At 49.0% G+C, this 17,476-nt stretch overlaps 1 protein-coding gene across 1 annotated transcript in view; it reads right to left on the bottom strand.

The window, feature by feature from the left end:
- The window catches only part of GRIN2A (glutamate ionotropic receptor NMDA type subunit 2A), a 409,746-nt gene that overhangs the window by 161,266 nt on the left and 231,004 nt on the right, over positions 1-17,476 (bottom strand). The gene's annotated exons all lie outside the window — the stretch shown is intronic.

The raw sequence follows: 17,476 nt of genomic DNA, 5'->3' as shown, positions 1-17,476 counted from the left end.
ATAACAGAGAGTATGATCAAAGCTGGGTGGACATTTATCTGCTTGATCAACAACTATTTGGAGGGCACCTAACCGTGCAGTAACATCATTTATGAGCCTGGAGAGATAATGGTGTATAAGACAGACACAGACATTTTCTCAGTCTTCAGAGATCTGGTGGCAATCTGAGGAAGAGCAATGTCCATAAACTGGGAGCTGAGAGAGGCTAAGAGGGTGCTAAAGGGGAATCCAGGTGACAAAGAGGGGAAACGGGTGGACATTAGAGTCAGAGGAGCCTGAGACTGCATCTTGATTATCTGGGGAACTGGAGGTAACTACATCACGGTTTGTGAAACAGAGGGGATGAGATGAGCTTGGCAGGAACCCCATCATGTATGGCCTCAGGGGTTCTGTTCAGAGGCTTAGACCTCATTCTGAGCATAAGGGGAGTTGCTGAGTGCTTCACACTGGAAAGCGGCCTGGTAACTTGTGTTGGGTTGGAGGACCTCTAATAGTCCTAACGTCTCCCCAGGTCTATGATCTAATCACAAGAACAAATTTCCAGTTAGAAAAGGCAGGTGACGCATACTGTTGTATGATTTACAAATTACCTTCACAGGCTTCTTTGAGGTTGGTACATTGTTAGCAGGGGGGAAAGAGGCTCACAGCTAGTAAGTGTCCAAAGTCAGGCTCTGACTGCACGTCCAGCATCCTGTGGATCTGAACCACAACGTTCTTAGGATCACTGAAGATCTGCATAGAGCAGATGCTTAAAGCATGGTGCAAAAATGCCAGTGAGACAGAAGGTATGGCTCTGTGTTTTAACAAAACAGAGTTAGACAAATGCCGAGATGTATCTCTTTCTGGGAACTGAGAGGATTCTCAGAGGGTCCTTATTGTATCGCAGCCATGCTTTCATTGTGCTTTCTGTATTTACCATGTGCACTTAACACCAACTCAATTGTATGAATATGAGGATTCCATTGTGTGTGTGTGTGTGTGTGTGTGTGTGTGTGTGTGTGTCTGGGTTAAGCCTGAATGATTCCATTCATGTCTTTTAGAACATTACTTTGTAACTGTTCTTCTCAACTCTTTGAACAAGTCTGCATAGTTTTTCCTGGGGGCTCTTGTTGAATAGAAAGTTTTATCTGAATGGGCCAAAAGCTGTAGTTCTTCGCAATATGCCCCTTTTCCAAAATGCATGGGTTAGGGGAGATAATTTGAATGTAGTGTGGCTTGAAGGCAGCGAGAAAATAACAGGAATAAATGCCTTCTGGGCCCCTTCCAACATTATAGTTCTATGAATTTTACCTAATTAAATCAATTAAAGTGGCAAACAGATTTAAAGACTTGGGATAATTATCTTTTTTCTCTCCAGTAGCTTTTGGAGAAATGCAATATTCTTGGATTGATTAATCATTTTAAATCATCCTCAACAAGACTATGAACTGCTCAAGGGCAACGATTTTGCTGTCCTCATCTTTCTGTCTCCAGAACCTGGCAGAAGGCTTGGCACATGACATATCAGTTAATGGAGGATGAGGAAATGCGTGAGTGAGTGAACGTGCAAATGAAGCCTAGGAAGAATGTCCTTGCTTTAACATAAAGTGAAAGGGAAGATTTCAGTATCTGACATTGTGTTTTATATGGCTCTTGAATGTCACATCCAAAAACTAAAACCTTTCAACATCGTCACCCTACTATCCTGAGGAACCCCTCCTCCATCAAATGTCCCAAATCCATTTAATGTGTCCTTTATTGATAAGAAGAAGATTATAGAAGCCCTATAATCCTCAGCAGGTGTCCACAGAACTTCATTAAATACCAAAAAAAAGGCAACAACATAAAGAACCCATCCACAGAAGGAAGCACAGACGTGAGAGGTCGCAAGGCAGTTACAGTCACCAATCTCAGGCACTGTCAGGTGCCTCTTGGAATGGGACCGAAAAGTTCCGAACTTAAAACAAATGTAAGAACTCCCACAGAGCAAAGATGTGTCTGAGGAAGCCCAGTCACCAGGTACACTGTGACAGCAGAAGGCCACGGGGGCCAAGCATCTCCTTGCTCTGAGCATGCAAAGAATGAAGGATGTTCTCAGGACATATGTTCAGGAAAAAGTTGGAACACAATTTAAAAAAAAATGAGTCTCTGAGACAAGCCGCATACACACACTTCTTTGGGATCACTGGTATTGGTGGAGGTGAAGGTCAAACATGCTCGACGTTGGAGCCGATGGTGTGTGGGATGCTCTAATGCCCTCACTCTACATTCTGTGAGCTAGACATGACCAGCGCACCCAGGAGCAGATCTGCACACAAGGCGGAGGTGTCAGCCAATGCAGCCTTATCTGGCTCCCCACGTAGACAGCAGGGTACCACTGCACCGGGGACTTTCGGAAGGAGAAAGATAATCATAGGGCTAGCAGTTCATTGGCCAAGAGCTTGGCAAAGGCCATCTGGGTAAGAGTATGTGCAAACTCCTTGCCTTGTGCCATCTCCAGACCCCTGTCCTACAATACTTTAATCCAAGCTGAATCTTCCCTGTTACCCTCCTATGATCCTCATTAATATCTTCTCCCAGAATAAATAGCAGTGTAACTTCTGGGGTGAGGCTACTCAGGTACCTATGCTAATTATTTGGTCTTAGGAGAACTCACTTAACTTTTCCAAGCCTCAGTTTGCACATCTGTACAATGGGTATGTCGATATAATTATATAATTATACCAGGGCACATGCCAGAAGTGCTTACTCTATGACAGTCATGTGGCTTAATACTTTCTATGTAGTATATTCTTTAATCTCACCCCCAACCGTCTTCCTACACTGGCACTAGTATTATCTCCATTTTATAAATGAAGAAACAGATTCAGAGGTAGAGCAACTTCTCCAGGGTTACTCAGCGAATCAGGATTCCCTCCCTTTAAGATTCCAAGATTTTCACCCCTGCACTATACTGTTGGCAAGGATAGCATTTCCTCATCAAGTTGTAAGAATTAAATACGCTCTCTGTATAGAAGCATCCAGTACAGTACTCACCACACATCAAAGGCGCAACAAATGGAAGTCACTGTTATTTTCCCCATGGGTCAGGAATCTCCATGCCTCACATCAGGGGAGAACGCTGCCCCTCCCCTAAAGACAGAATTCACACTCTGGACTGCAGCATCTCAACAACTCACCCTATTCATGGCTGCATGGGGCTTTAACCATGCCACTTCTCTACTCTATAGTCAACTGTGCCCCCCCCCCAGACCTGCCACATTAACTTTAGACTCTCTAGCCTATCCCTACATGCACACCAGTCCAAACCTTGCAATGGAAATAGCATGGGCTCTGGGTCCATCAAACCTGAGTTCAAGTCCTAGTTCTGCAATAATTAGCCATGTGACTGTGGGCAACCTCTTACACTTTGTGCATCTGAGCTTCTTTACCTATAAAATGGGACTTGTGAGCACCATCTCCTGGGGTTGCTGTGAGGATGGGAAGACTGGCGGGGTGTGAGCACCATCTCCTGGGGTTGCTGTGAGGATGGGATGACTGGTGGGGTGTGAGCACCATCTCCTGGGGTTGCTGTGAGGATGGGATGACTGGTGAGATGTGAGCACCATCTCCTGGGGTTGCTGTGAGGATGAGATGACTGGTGAGATGTGAGCACCATCTCCTGGGGTTGCTGTGAGGATGGGATGACTGGTGGGCATAACAGGCTCATCTGTCCATGCGGACTCCAACAGCTTGGGGGCTCCTCTCTCTATCCTCTGTCCTCTAAAACATGGGCATGCCAGAAACCTAAAGGGACCCATGTCCTCTTTCAGAAACTGCTGTCTCCTGGTCTACTGGCCTGCGCGCTCCACAATGCCCCTGCAAACCAGCCCACTCACCCTGAGCGCAAGGAGGCTGCATGAGGAGAAGGAATTGTCTTTCCTCCCAGTGAAGAATAATACTTAAGAGAGAAACCATCAGCTATGTTCTTCGTGGACTTCATGCAGCTCCTTACACCACTTTCATTTCCACTGACATCTGAAACTTCAAAACCGTTGTGGAGCAAAGGCATTGTAATCCCCTCAGAGGGAAGGAGGCCAGAGTTTTATGCAAAATGTAATTGCACAGCGAGGCCCTGAAGAGGCTCAGGTTTAGCTTTGGGTTTTTCTAAGGTGGTTTTATGACTGGCAGGAGGTGATGGGGGAAGTTGGCCACCTTCCCAGGGCCTGGCAGCTGATATGCCAAACGGTCTTTTCTTCAAGGGCCCTGAACATTTTTCCCGCCTGGAGAGCAGAGGTTGTCCCTCCTGCCCTTAACCTTCTCAGCCTGTCCTTTCGCATCCCGTAGCTCAGGCTCTGGCCACCTCTGGCACCGGCGTCCTCGGCAGCGTGAAGCCGGGGGAGAGGAACAGATTTCAGACACCCACTTTGGTTCTGAAGCAAAAGCAGTTCTCTCCCCATGCTCACTGCTCCGTAGAACACAGAACAAACTGTTTTAAACACAGAGCGAGGGAGGCGGGGAGGTGTGGGATTCTGGGTGCCTGCTCTTGACTCTGTTTCAGTCCCACAAGGCTGAGGGCTGACTCTAATGTTCTAGAATGTTCCAGAGCTTGACTGAGTCCTCAGGATGAGACCTGAGTCCATGGGTATCAAAGCCTGATGTTTAATAGAGTCTAATACCAACTCTCACTCTCATTCACAAAAGGCTATAAAGGACACCTGCACCCATTAGCTCTGATTCTAACTCCCCAAGACATGAGGTATTACAAGTGGCTGTAACACTCATGGATGGCATTTCGCACAGACGCAGGAGGGGAGGGTAAGTGGTTTCCCTAAAATCCACATGGCCCCCTGTTGACAAGAGCTCATTTGTTGCAAAATGCCATCCAGTGTTTCCTTACACACGCCAGGGGCTCTCGTTCCTGGCTGCACAGGAGAATCACTTGGTAACTTATCTGAAAATGCCAACGCTTGTGCCCCATGCCAGTCCACTGGAAACCAAACCTCTGTGACCTGAGTAAAGAAACTCCAACACTGATCTGTTTGTTTTTCTCTGTCTCATATCAGTGGCAGGATGGCAGGCCTTCAAAGCCTTGCACAGTGTCTGACACACCACAGGAGCCCAGTAAATATTTGGTGAGGAAGCAAATGAGCAGGAAGCTCATCTCCCAGAAGGAATCATGGGAGAACCTGTCATTGTTGTCAACCCTGCTCCTATCTCTGTAGCTTATTTTCCTTCCGTCTGCCGGGCTGGGTACCAAGAAAAAGGAGAATGATGCAGGTGACCCTGCGAAGACCAAGAGGGCCTCCTTGGGAACTGTCTTTATCCCATCAGAGGACTGACTTGGTGAGCCCTGATATGCTTTCTGCCTCTCTTACTATGTATCAGCTGAGCTTATAAACATATTTTATTTCCATTTCCATGGATGAGATAAAAAGTAAAGATATCAAACTTGATAAGCTTGAGGATTCAGATAAATGGCATTCTCACAAACATATAAGCTGAATTTGTCCTACCAAAGGAGTTCTATCCCATAGTTACCCATCCTCCTCCTCATCATCTTCCAACACCACCACTATCATCATCACTGTCCCCCGCCATCATCATTATTCATCACCACATCCATCTATCCTCCTCATCATCTTCATCACCATCATCACTGTCCCCCACCGTCATCATCATCCATCACATCACTACCACCATCATCATCACTGTCCCCCACCGTCATCATCACCCGTCACCACATCCATCCATCCTCCTTCTCCTCATCATCATCACCATTCCCCACCATCATCACTGTCCCCCACCATCATTATTATCCATCACCACATCCATCCATCCTCCTCCGACTCCTCATCACCACCACCATCATCATCACCATTCCCCACCATCATCACTGTCCCCCACCATCATCATTATCCATCACCACATCCATCCATCCTCCTCCGACTCCTCATCACCACCACCATCATCATCACCATTCCCCACCATCATCACTGTCCCCCACCATCATCATCATCCATCACCACATCCATCCATCCTCCTCCGACTCCTCATCACCACCACCATCATCATCACCATTCCCCACCATCATCACTGTCCCCCACCGTCATCATCATCCATCACCACATCCATCCATCCTCCTCCGACTCCTCATCACCACCACCATCATCATCACCATTCCCCACCATCATCACTGTCCCCCACCATCATCATCATCCATCACCACATCCATCCATCCTCCTCCGACTCCTCATCACCACCACCATCATCATCACCATTCCCCACCATCATCACTGTCCCCCACCATCATCATCATCCATCACCACATCCATCCATCTTCCTCCGACTCCTCATCACCACCACCATCATCATCACCATTCCCCACCATCATCACTGTCCCCCACCGTCATCATCACCCATCACCACATCCATCCATCCTCCTTCTCCTACTCATCATCACCACCACCATCATCATCACCATTCCCCACCATCATCACTGTCCCCCACCATCATCATTATCCATCACCACATCCATCCATCCTCCTCCTCCTCATCATCGTCATCACCACCATCAGCACAGTTATCATCACAGCTAACACTTTGAGGCATATCCAATATGTAGTACAATGTAGCACACAGTAAGAGGTCTTATTATCCTTTAGAGAATGTAACTTGCCCAAACTCACATAGCTAGTACATGGCAGGGCCAGGATTTGAGATCAGGCAACCTAAATCTAGAATCTGGATGCTTAACTGCTGACGGGAAAATGATTTCAGGTGCTCAAACAGGAAACAGAATGCGCGCGCGCACGCACGTGTGTGTGTGTGTGTGTGTGTGTGTGTGTGTTGAACAACCACCACTCAATCTTTCTTTAGGAACCCAACCAGCAAAGAAAATGCCCCAGAAATGGGAATCAATGTCAAAGATCTCACCTCAGTCAGCAATCTGTTATGTAGGAGATGGGGGCTGGGAGGGGAAATCATACTCAGGTGCCATTTCCCAAAAGCACATCATCAGCTCCATCATCCACAAACACAGCATTTTATTCCCAAAACCTCCACTCGTTGGACCATTTACCATTTAATAATGACTTGTGTTCCAGCCTTCACTCTCCTCCTATCAAGAAAGAAGGGCCTCTTCCCACATTTACTGCTGCAGCTAACCGCCATTCAAGCTCAGAGGTGTGTGTTCCTTCTTCGTTAACCACAGGTTTCTTTCTTTCCCCTTCCCCTGTTACACCTGCTCACGTTCAGACCGCCAGCAGTTCTCTCCCAAGCTACGGAGTCCCTGTCGCAGCTGCACCCCTTTCTCACCCACCTTCCACACTACTCACGGAGCTCTTTTTCACATTCTCATTGAAGTATTGTGTCCCCTGCTTAATTTTTTTCAGCAGCAACTACAACCTTCAGGAAAAAAGTAGAAAAACACACACCAACCCCATCTCAGCCCGGATTCACATATCTGGGGCTCTGCATCTACCTCCGTACCTGAGAGAAATCAGGTACTCCATAAATATGTATCGAATTGAATTACTGAGTCATCTAATGAAGCCGACTAAATGTGTGCTTGGCAGGAAAACCAAAGGAAGCTTTCATATATTCCTCTGTCCATCATTTCCTCAAACACATCAGCCCCTTCACCATAAACACAGAATTTCACTCCAAGCAATCTCCACCCTTCGGATCATTTTATGATGTATGTTCTATCCCCCAGTTAGCTTCTCTCAGGAGCAAATCCACTAGTGTTCTTCCAAAACAGCCTACTGCCACTTTGCTCTGCTCTCTCCTCTTGTTTCTTCAAATGAGCAGTTGAATCTTAAGTTTCTGGTGACTGCTGGGCTCACAGGTGGGGTAGCTATCCAAGGTGGCTGGAGTGCTCTGAATCAGAGACCCGGAGAGGCACACCAGTCTTACGTCAGAGTCTGCGCACTAGTCTCTCAGGACAGAATGGAGGGGATGGGTAGTAAGGTAAGTTCTAAGAAGAGCATGACAATGTAGGGATCAAGGAACGGAGCCGTGCGGAGCCAACAAGCTTCAACCACATTCGAGCCTGGGATTCTAACACAGAATCTGTTGGCCACATGTGACTATTTAAATAAACTTTAAAGCAGTAATTACAATGAAATATTTGGTTTTCTCAATCACACTAGTCACATTCCGAGGGCTCGACAGTCTTTAAACTTTGAAGCTGATGCTCTCCTACCCCTGCCAGCCTCGTGCCTAAAGATGCCAACTCTGTTGGTCTGGGACAGGGTCCAGGATTTTTTAAAAAAATTCTCCGGGTGAGTATAACGTGCAAGCAGGGTGGAAAACACTAATCTAAGCCTCCAGTATCCAACCCTGTAGCTGTGCGTCATCTCGCTTGGGGAATTTGTCATCCTTACAGATTTCTAGGCTCCACGCCACCCCCACCGAATCAGAACCTCCATTAAGGAGCCCCGGAAATGGTATTTTCCCCAGAATATGCTGATGGACAGCAGAGTGTGGTACAGCTAAGTCCAGCTTCTCCATTTTCTAGGTGAGGACCCTGAGGCCCCAGCTCCCTGATGACTTGCTTGAAATCAGCGGTCTTGCCCTGGCCGGTTGGCTCAGCGGTAGAGCGTCGGCCTGGTGTGCGGGGGACCCGGGTTCGATTCCCGGCCAGGGCACACAGGAGAAGCACCCATTTGCTTCTCCACCCCCCCTCCTTCCTCTCTGTCTCTTTCTTCCCCTCCCGCAGCGAGGTTCCATTGGAGCAAAGATGGCCTGGGCGCTGGGGATGGCTCCTTGGCCTCTGCCCCAGGTGCTAGAGTGGCTCTGGTCGTGGCAGAGCGATGCCCCGGAGGGGCAGAGCATCGCCCCCTGGTGGGCAGAGCGTCGCCCCTGGTGGGCGTGCCGGGTGGATCCCGGTCGGGCGCATGCGGGAGTCTGTCTGACTGTCTCTCCCCGTTTCCAGCTTCAGAAAAATACACACACACACACACAAAAAGAAATCAGCGGTCTTGCACAAACAGTCACGGGGCCTCTGGTTGCCTGATTTGGCGCTTGCTCTGCTGTGTCCTGATGCCATCAGGTATGAGATGTTGTCTACAAGGAACAGGGCTCTGTAGGAGGCACACAGGCTCTGCTGACAGCCCACGGGGCATCCCATCCCTACCGTGAGTGAGCAGTTGAACTTATGCCTCTGTTTCCCCATCTGAAAAATCCGTATAATAGTAACAGTCACCACCTTACAGGGTCACCGTGTGTGTTTTCAGAGATGACGCACACACAGCACTTGGCAGATGGGAGGCGCTCGGTCAGGCTGAGCTGATGTTAATAGCGGTGATGGTGGTAGCCCTGACCCAAGTGCCACACCTATCGTGGACATTTTACTGTCCCACTTCTACTTATCCCTCCCTTTCTGAATTGCCAGCACCTTTGTCTTTAGTTCCCTTCCCTCAGCCCTGACTTGCGTGTGACCGTGCAGTTGTTCAGAGGCACACATCTCGCCTGCCCCACAGCCTAGGATTTTGGAGGGCAGGGCTCATGCCCTTCTAAGTCTCCCTCTACACCTTGCATGGCACCAGGCCACTGCCTTGGGAATGAAGCTAGAGTAGCACTCTGGGTCTGCCAGGCTGCCAGTGGGCAGGAAGGGAGCCTACCGCTTTATGTCTTTGAATGAGCCCGCTGGATGTGCTGCTCTAGAAAGAAACATTTATCTACTGATTGCCTTTCATTCATTCAGTGAATCCAGCAAACTCCGGTTATCAGCCAGGCATTGTTGGGGGAAGTGAATTTAGGAAAGAAGGCTACTGAAGCCAAGGTGCTGCTTTTATGAAGTTTCCATTCTTATGGGAGTGAGACAGACAAGGAAGAAGGAAATCAATCCCTGGACTAGTTTCCAGGAAAGCAGGTGATGTAAAAGTTCAGGAAAGGGGGAGGAGAGCAGAGGAGCTCCACTTTAGACCATCGGGTCGGCTGCACTGGTGCTAATCAGAAGAAGGCCAAGGAAAAGTCTGCCAGGAAAAGTCAAGGGGTGGGGTGTGGGTACGGAGAGACATTCACGCAGACGGAACAGCATGTGCAAAGGCAGGAGAGGGGTTAGCAAGTTCAGGGAACAGAAGGAAGGTCAGAACAGCTGGCATTTAAAGGAAAGTGTTGAGTCCTGGTTGGGTAGCTCAGTTGGTTAGAGCATCATCCCAATACACCAAAGTTGTGGGTTAAATCCCTGGTCAGGGCACATAACAAAAATCAACCAATGAATGCATAAATGAGTGGAACAATAATTAGATGTTTCTCTCTCTCTCTCTCTCTCTCTCTCTCTCCACTCTCTCTCTTAAATCAATTAATAAGTAGAAATTTTAAAAAATAAAGGAGAGTGGTGAGAGATGAGTTAGAACAGCAAACAGCAAGTGTCCCGTAGATCATGGAAAGGCGCCTGGATTTAATTTCTAGGTCAGCTTTATTCCAAACAACTCCTGTGTTAAATGCAGCGTTAGTTAAATGCAGGGGAGCTGGGACAGGCTGGGGTTTCCTGTGCACCAGCCCTCTTCCCTTTGGAATTCAGATCTAGGCCCACAGGGCAGCCTCCACTGAAGAGATTGTAAAGCCAGTAACCTGTGGCTACGTCACACAGTCCACTGGTAGCCTAAACTCAAATACCAAGGCTGGAGCTCCCATGTCTACCCAGGCTTCCAGACCTTGTCTCAGTTCATTATCCAGATCCAAGCTCTCCCTGTAGCGAGCAATACAACGCTGGAGGGGCGAGTGCACAAATGCATGGCGAGATGTATTTCTTGATTTCAGATGCAACTAGTTTAGGACAGCGCAACATCCTCTCCATTCATCAGAGCCACATGATGATTGATGCTCTGGGCCCCAGCCCGGCTTTCTGGATCGTTAGCAGAGCTGGACAAGGAGGAACGCCTGCTGAGATTCAGGCCCTTATTTCTATGCAAGGACATAGCAAAGGCGGAAGCCGGCTTCCCCCAAGTGCTCTGTCAATCGGCAGGTGAGCATCTGACTTAAGGCTTCCAAACATGGTCATTAGCAATTACAGATTGCCTGAGGCTACATAGGAGAATCATTTTGTTGTTGTAATGATTTCTTTTGTTGCTGATTTTTTTTTTTCTTTTGCCAGTCCAAACTGACTAAACCATTGGCCTTGCTCTGTGCACCTGAAGCCATCCCCTCCCATGTATTTTCTTAGAAAAGCATCAACTTCCTTGAGCTACATCATAGGCATTCATTATTCTGATCACTGATCATCCTTTCTTCCTTTACTGATAATAGTGAATTTCCACTGAAAGCCATCCTTTCCCCTCTCTCGGTCAAGCCAGTTGGCTCATCCAATCCCCACAACGTCAGCAATTTGTCCATTCAGACTGACTCCCAGGATTTGTGGAGAAAGCAACTAGGAAAAGACAGTTTCTCTTTGTTAGACTTGAATCTGGAAGGACATTTGGCTAGAACTTTTGGTAGCCATCCTGCCACGACCATACACCATCCTGAGTAGGAAACCATCAGCACTGAAGGCAATGCTGAAAGATGGTCAGTAAGGAAGTTCTAACATCTTTGTCGAGCACCTTGTTCAAGCCACACCTGAAGCCAAATACCTATGCGGTCATTGAAAGTCCCAATTAATTATCTTTTTTGTTGTTGTTGTTTAAGCCCATTTGGATTAGCTTCTCTGTCACTAGCAACCAAAGATTCCTGGTGCCACTTTGGCTAGAAAAGAAGAGAGAGTATAACCCGATTCATTCCTCACTCATCTTCCAAACTTCGATCAGAAGAATTAAAATTACAGAGTGATACATTTCTATGCACCATCCTTCTGTTGTCTTATCCGTCCTTTCCCCACCCCCTCCACCGAGCAGCTGCCTCTCCCCACATTATCTCCCCCTTCCCTGCATGAGCTCTTTCTCTCTCTTTTTTTTTTCATTGTTGATTTTTCTTGAAAATGCTGCTGAGATTGGTTTCCTCTCAGAGAGTCTGACAGACACAGTCGCCATGACCCAGATGAAAGACATGACAAGTTGCCACCAATAATAATCATTTGTCATTAAGATGTCCCAGCGAGGAGAAAAAGCAAGCAGGGCCTGTTCATCAAGTCTCTGGCTCTGGCTGTCACACAGAGGGGCAGCTTTATTTTTGGCAAAAGGAGAGTCTTGGGCATTCCCATAACACTTGCGAGGGACAGGCTCCGGTGGTAAACATTATAATAGAAGTGTCCTCTTCAAAAATGCCCCACTGTTCTCTAAGAAATGTCCACAGACAGGTCTGGGAGCTGAGCCTGTGAAGGAAGCTGCTTCTCCCTTTGGGAGTCTGTACGCTCATGTTATTAAAGGCCCAGACATTGGTGCCAAACGGACAGAGGGTCGAGCCTTGGTTCTACCTCTTACTAATGGCAGAATCTAGGGCAAAATCCTTAATACCTTTGAGACACCCATTTTCTCATTTTTAAAGTGGGGAGGACGTTAGTCCCTACTTTAAGGAGGTTGCTGTGATTGCGGTAATGCATGGATTGATCTCAGCACATACCAAGAGCTTGAGCAACGGGAGCTGGGATTACTGTGGCTGTTGTTACCATGAAAGAATTAACCACAACGACAACAGTGAAACCCAAAACACCACAGCCCACCCGCTCAGCATCAATGCAAACAAGCAGTTCCCCTGTGGCTCTTTTCCACGCATTTCCTAAACATCCTAATAACCATGTCACCGCCTCTCCAAAGGAGCGTTCACTGTGCATCAGGCAGGAGCTGAGAGCAGGGTGGCAATTCAGCCTGGTGTTAAAGCTGAGAGTCCTGTGTCCCCGGAACCCCTTTAGTGCCGAGCAAATCAGTACCACTCTTCAGTCATGCACAGAGTTTGAAGTGCATTTAATCCTCACACTGACCTTCCAGGGAAGCATTTCTGTTCCCATTTTACAGTCGAGGAAGTTGAGGCTTCTAGGGACGTGGTTCATTACCTTAATAAATTCAGGAGGCACTGGGGGACCCTGTTCCACAGCAGACCCCATCCAGTGGGGGCAGGCTGGAGCATTACCAACAAGCTCCCAGGTGGCACCCATGTGCTGGTCCAGGGACCAAGTTCTGTGGAGCAAGCACGTTGGACAGGCTCACGGGGCATGCTCGAGGTCATGCACGGCGTCTGGCTGAGCAGAGGTTCAGAACTTGGGGTCTGACCCCACAGCAGTCTTCAGCCATGATGCCAGGGAGGGGGGCGGGCTCCTTCTCCAGGGAGGACTGGGGAGTGACACAGTGTCTGCTGTCTGACATCCTCACCTCTGTGTGTTTCCATCAGGCCTCCCCGGCTGCGACAGCCACATGTCACAGCAGCCGCATGTCACAGCCTGTCAGTCCTGTCGTCTCACCCGACAGAGTGCTTTCAGGAGAGGCTGAGTCAGAATGCACTGCACCAAGTGGAAGGGAGGGAAGAGGGGGTGCCGGGGTGAGCACCCCACTCCCAGGAGGAAGCCAGTGCCACCCAGGAACCCGGCAAGTTCGGGGAGGTCACCCATCATTCAGAAGGTGCCCACGCCCATCTGTCTGCTGAGGAATGATTCCACAGGGAACGAAGCCACCTTCTCTCTGCGTGCAGGCCTTGCTGCTTTCAAATTTGAGGGAGCCGCTGAGTCCCTCCAAGCTGCTGTGTTTTCATCTTTGACACGAACCTAGTGGGCCTCTGGTTATCTGGAGGGTGCCGGGCATCAGTGAGGGGGGTGCACAGAGCTCTGTGAACTGCAGAGTGGGGGCCAATGTGCCAGCTCTTTGGCTACAATGAACACTGCCGCCTCCTCTCTCTCCTCCTCCCCACCCACCTCCACGGTGCTCCCAGCACACAGTCCAGGCCTCCACTGTGGATCTCATCACCGGGTATTCTCAGTGCCCATTTAAATATCTGTCTCGGTGCGGCTAGATTAGTGCTAATTCACCTCTGCAGCAACAGCACTCGGTCTAGCTCCCAGGACCTAATGGGGCCCAGCGCGGGCTAGCTGACGGTGCAAATAAGCAAAGGGATGGATGGATGAAAGAACGAATGGATGGATGGATGGATGGATGGATGGACAGATGGATGACTGAAGTGGCCTGTAGGTACAACAGTATGAAGGAACAAATGACAGACTGTTCAGTGAGAGTAGCTGAGTCAGGGGCGCATCAATGGAGCCAGGAAGGTGGGGTACAGTGAGTGCTGCGTGAACGGGATGTGAGGCACAGGGAACTGCGAGGCAAATCTGAGTGTCTGAAACCCAGGAACCCTGTGCTACCCGAACTTTCAGATCTGAAGGCCAGAAACAGATACACGACTTTCAGGGTGAGGAGGCTGGTATTCCTTGCTGTCTGAACTCTTGCTACTTACTCTCCAGAACTCAGGAACCAAACACAGATTCAGACACAAATGGGATCCCTCCTGACCCGAACGCAGGAATGGGACAGACTCCATCCTGCTGTGTCCACGCTGCTGTCAGCATTGGCCCAGGGCTCTCGTGAGCACAGGATGCTCTGTTTCCCTTCCCCAAACTCTACGCCCCTCCCTATCAGCTCTCTGGCCTTCCCCTCCCAGTTACACAGCCACAGCGCAGGAGCCAAACACCGAAGACCACGCCCTGTAGGAGTCTATTGCTATGGCACATCCGGAACAGGCCACTCCACAGACAAAGCAGATGAGTGGTTGCCGGGAGCTGGGGGTGAGAGGAGTGGAAGGGACTGCTAACGGGTTTGGGGTTTCCGTCTGGGGTTCTGGAAATAGAGAGTGGTTGCATCACATTGTGCAGGGACTTCACGTCACTGAATTGCACACATTTAATACGATTACAGTGGTAAACCTTAAGTGTATTTTATCAGGATAAAAAGACAAAGACTAAATACATAAAGCAAGCCGGACCTACAGTGGAGGCTGGATGCTTCATCTAGCTTCCCCCAGCCTTGCAGCCCCCGCGGTGGGAAGGGGGCCCGTAGGGAGCCCTCGGACCTCGGACCTCGCAGTCACTTGGGGCACTGACCCAGCTGGAAGGAAGAAGCCCTGGGGGCCCATAGGAGCCCGCAGTCGTGCATATCTCCCTGCTCCTCCCGGGGATCTGAAGTCCCTGAGCAGCCTTGCAGTCATCAGTTATCCCCTGACCTCGCAGAGCCTGTATCTTGAGTGGCTGTGACAACAGTGTCCTCTAGACAGGGCTCCCAGGCAGGCGTGGCCCTGCCTGCGCTTTCACACGCTCAAACAGGACAGCGCAACTGCCTGGCCAGAGCACAGCCCCAGCAGAACCGCCACGGAAAGAGAGCTGGCGCAGGAGAAGGAAGGCACCCAGGTTCAGGGGTGAGACATACCGGCGCTCAAGCCTCCGTCCTGCCCTGTACTAGCTGCATGGCCCTGAGAAACTGACTCAACATCATTAAGCCTCCGTTTCCTCCGCTATGAGACAGAGAAAAGCAATCACCACCTATCGCATGGATAGTATGAGCTCATGTACACAAACCTGTCAGGACTGTGTCTGACCCACCGTGGCTACTACCTACTGATTCTTACACGTCATTCGCTTTTTCCACCCTTATCTCACTTAATCATTAGTGCAATCCCGTGGAGTAGGCAGTATTGATGTCTAAGTGAGTTCATCTGAATTTTGTTGTATTTCAAAGCCCTCTTGCCACCACTGGGCAATGGGTGCCCCTTTCTTCATCATTCTTAACCTGTTTGTTCCCTTTCCTGGCCCCAACGCCGGCTCCTGCTGCAGACATTCTAATGTGGCCCGAAGCTCGCCCCTTCCTCAGCACTGCGCTGGGCATGGTCGGCTTCTCTCTAAGGAAGTAATGTCTCCAAAGCAGAAGTATGAGTCCTAAATTAATGCCAAGAGATTTAGCAAGCTAATCTGCCTCATTCTACTTGGACATAGTATTCCGTTCGCTAATCACTTCCCCGTGAATCTCAAGAGATTCTGCAGCTTCCTCTAACTGTGTTGACGGAGGCGTCGTAGGAGCTTCCAATTGATTGATCTCTCAGACTCTCAGAGACTGGTGGACCAAACAGCCAGCCTGCTGGCCCTTTGAATAGGGCTACACTAAACGTTCACATGTGCATCTGTTTGTGTGTGTGTGTGTGCTCCCATACATCAAAAAGTTAACATTTGTCTGTTCTTTCCAGCAAATTTTAAGCTGAGATGCACTTGAAGCTCAAAGAAAGAGGATGAACTCATAGTGACTGGAGTTCCCCGTCACAACTGAACTCAGAACATCAATTAGGAGCATAAACAAGGGGTCTGGGAAGGGAGAGGTTTTTAACAGAAAAATTGATGGCTTGAGTGTTTTCTGAGAAGTGACATAAAAGGGAAAATTGAATGTCAGCCTCTGAAAAGGATCCCAAATTACTATTTAAGGGAGAAAAATACAGATGACAAGGGTCCTGCCCAGCCTGGGGACTCCCAGCGGCAGCAGCACTCAGGGCTGGCCTCAGGCAGGGGCCCAAGCCAGCTGACTGCTCCCAGCTCGGGGTGTGTCCTTCCTGTGTACCTGAACACAGAAGGGACATCTTCAGGGCCTCACAGGCAAGGGGAGCCTGACTCGCCACCTGCTCACCGTCCAGCCCCCAGGATGCCCTCACCCTCATACACTTCATGTTTGTTTCAACCCTGCTGAAGCCACGGGAAACTGGCAGATGGCTCTCTTTCTTCCCATTTTATACAAGGGAATCTGAGGCAGGAATGTGGGGAAGGGTGGAGAATAGCAGGAGAGAAGGCAGGCCCAAGGGTAGGTCCATGCCGTCTACTCATTACGTAGAGTACCACTGAATCTGGTTCCAAAGCACTTAACACCCTTACGTTCCAAACAATTCACATGATTTACTTACCATGTTTATTGTTTCCTGTCTGTCCCTGATGGAATAAGAGGGATATTTTGTTTGTTTGTTGATGTATTATTCGAAGTATTTGTAACAGAGCCTGCTGTATAATGGATCTTAATGCAAATATTTGTGAAGCTGAATCGAACCTATTTAAGTTGTTGTTAGAAGGAAGGGAGAGAGTCAGGGAAGGAGTGAGGAAGGGAGAAAGACAGAGAGGGAGAAAGGAAGGAAGAAATGAAAGAAGGGAGGGAGGGAGGGAAGGAAGGAAGATGAAGAGACTGAAAAGAAGAAATAAGGAGGTAAGGTTTTCTACAGCAGATGAAAATACTCTACTGAAGAATTTTAAGTACAGATATGACACAACCAGATTTTTTTTTCCTGGAAGGACCACCGGCTAGTGCACATCAGCTGGAGGAGGGGACAGTGAAGGCAGGAAGAGCGGGTCAAGAGGCCACAGGTGCAATCTGAGAAAAGGGGAAAGGCCTGAATTTGGACAGTGGCAATAGAGACTAAGAAGAGGACAAATATTCCATAGATGATTAGCAGATCGATTCTATTGGCTCTGGCAACAACTGGTGGGGCTGGAAGGGTTTCGGGTTGTGGAGGGGGCGAGAATGGCCAGATGTCACCTACAAAGGTGGAGAACAGGTGAGGAACCTTGTTTTCTTCCTTCATTTGCATCCCTGGCACCTAGCACGCACTTCACATACAGAGGTGGCTC

The sequence above is a fragment of the Saccopteryx bilineata genome, chromosome 4 (genome assembly GCF_036850765.1).
Source record: "Saccopteryx bilineata isolate mSacBil1 chromosome 4, mSacBil1_pri_phased_curated, whole genome shotgun sequence".
Taxonomy (NCBI): Eukaryota; Metazoa; Chordata; class Mammalia; order Chiroptera; family Emballonuridae; genus Saccopteryx; species Saccopteryx bilineata.
Note: the sequence above shows the minus strand (reverse complement) of the source record. Positions and strands in the feature narration are given on the sequence as shown.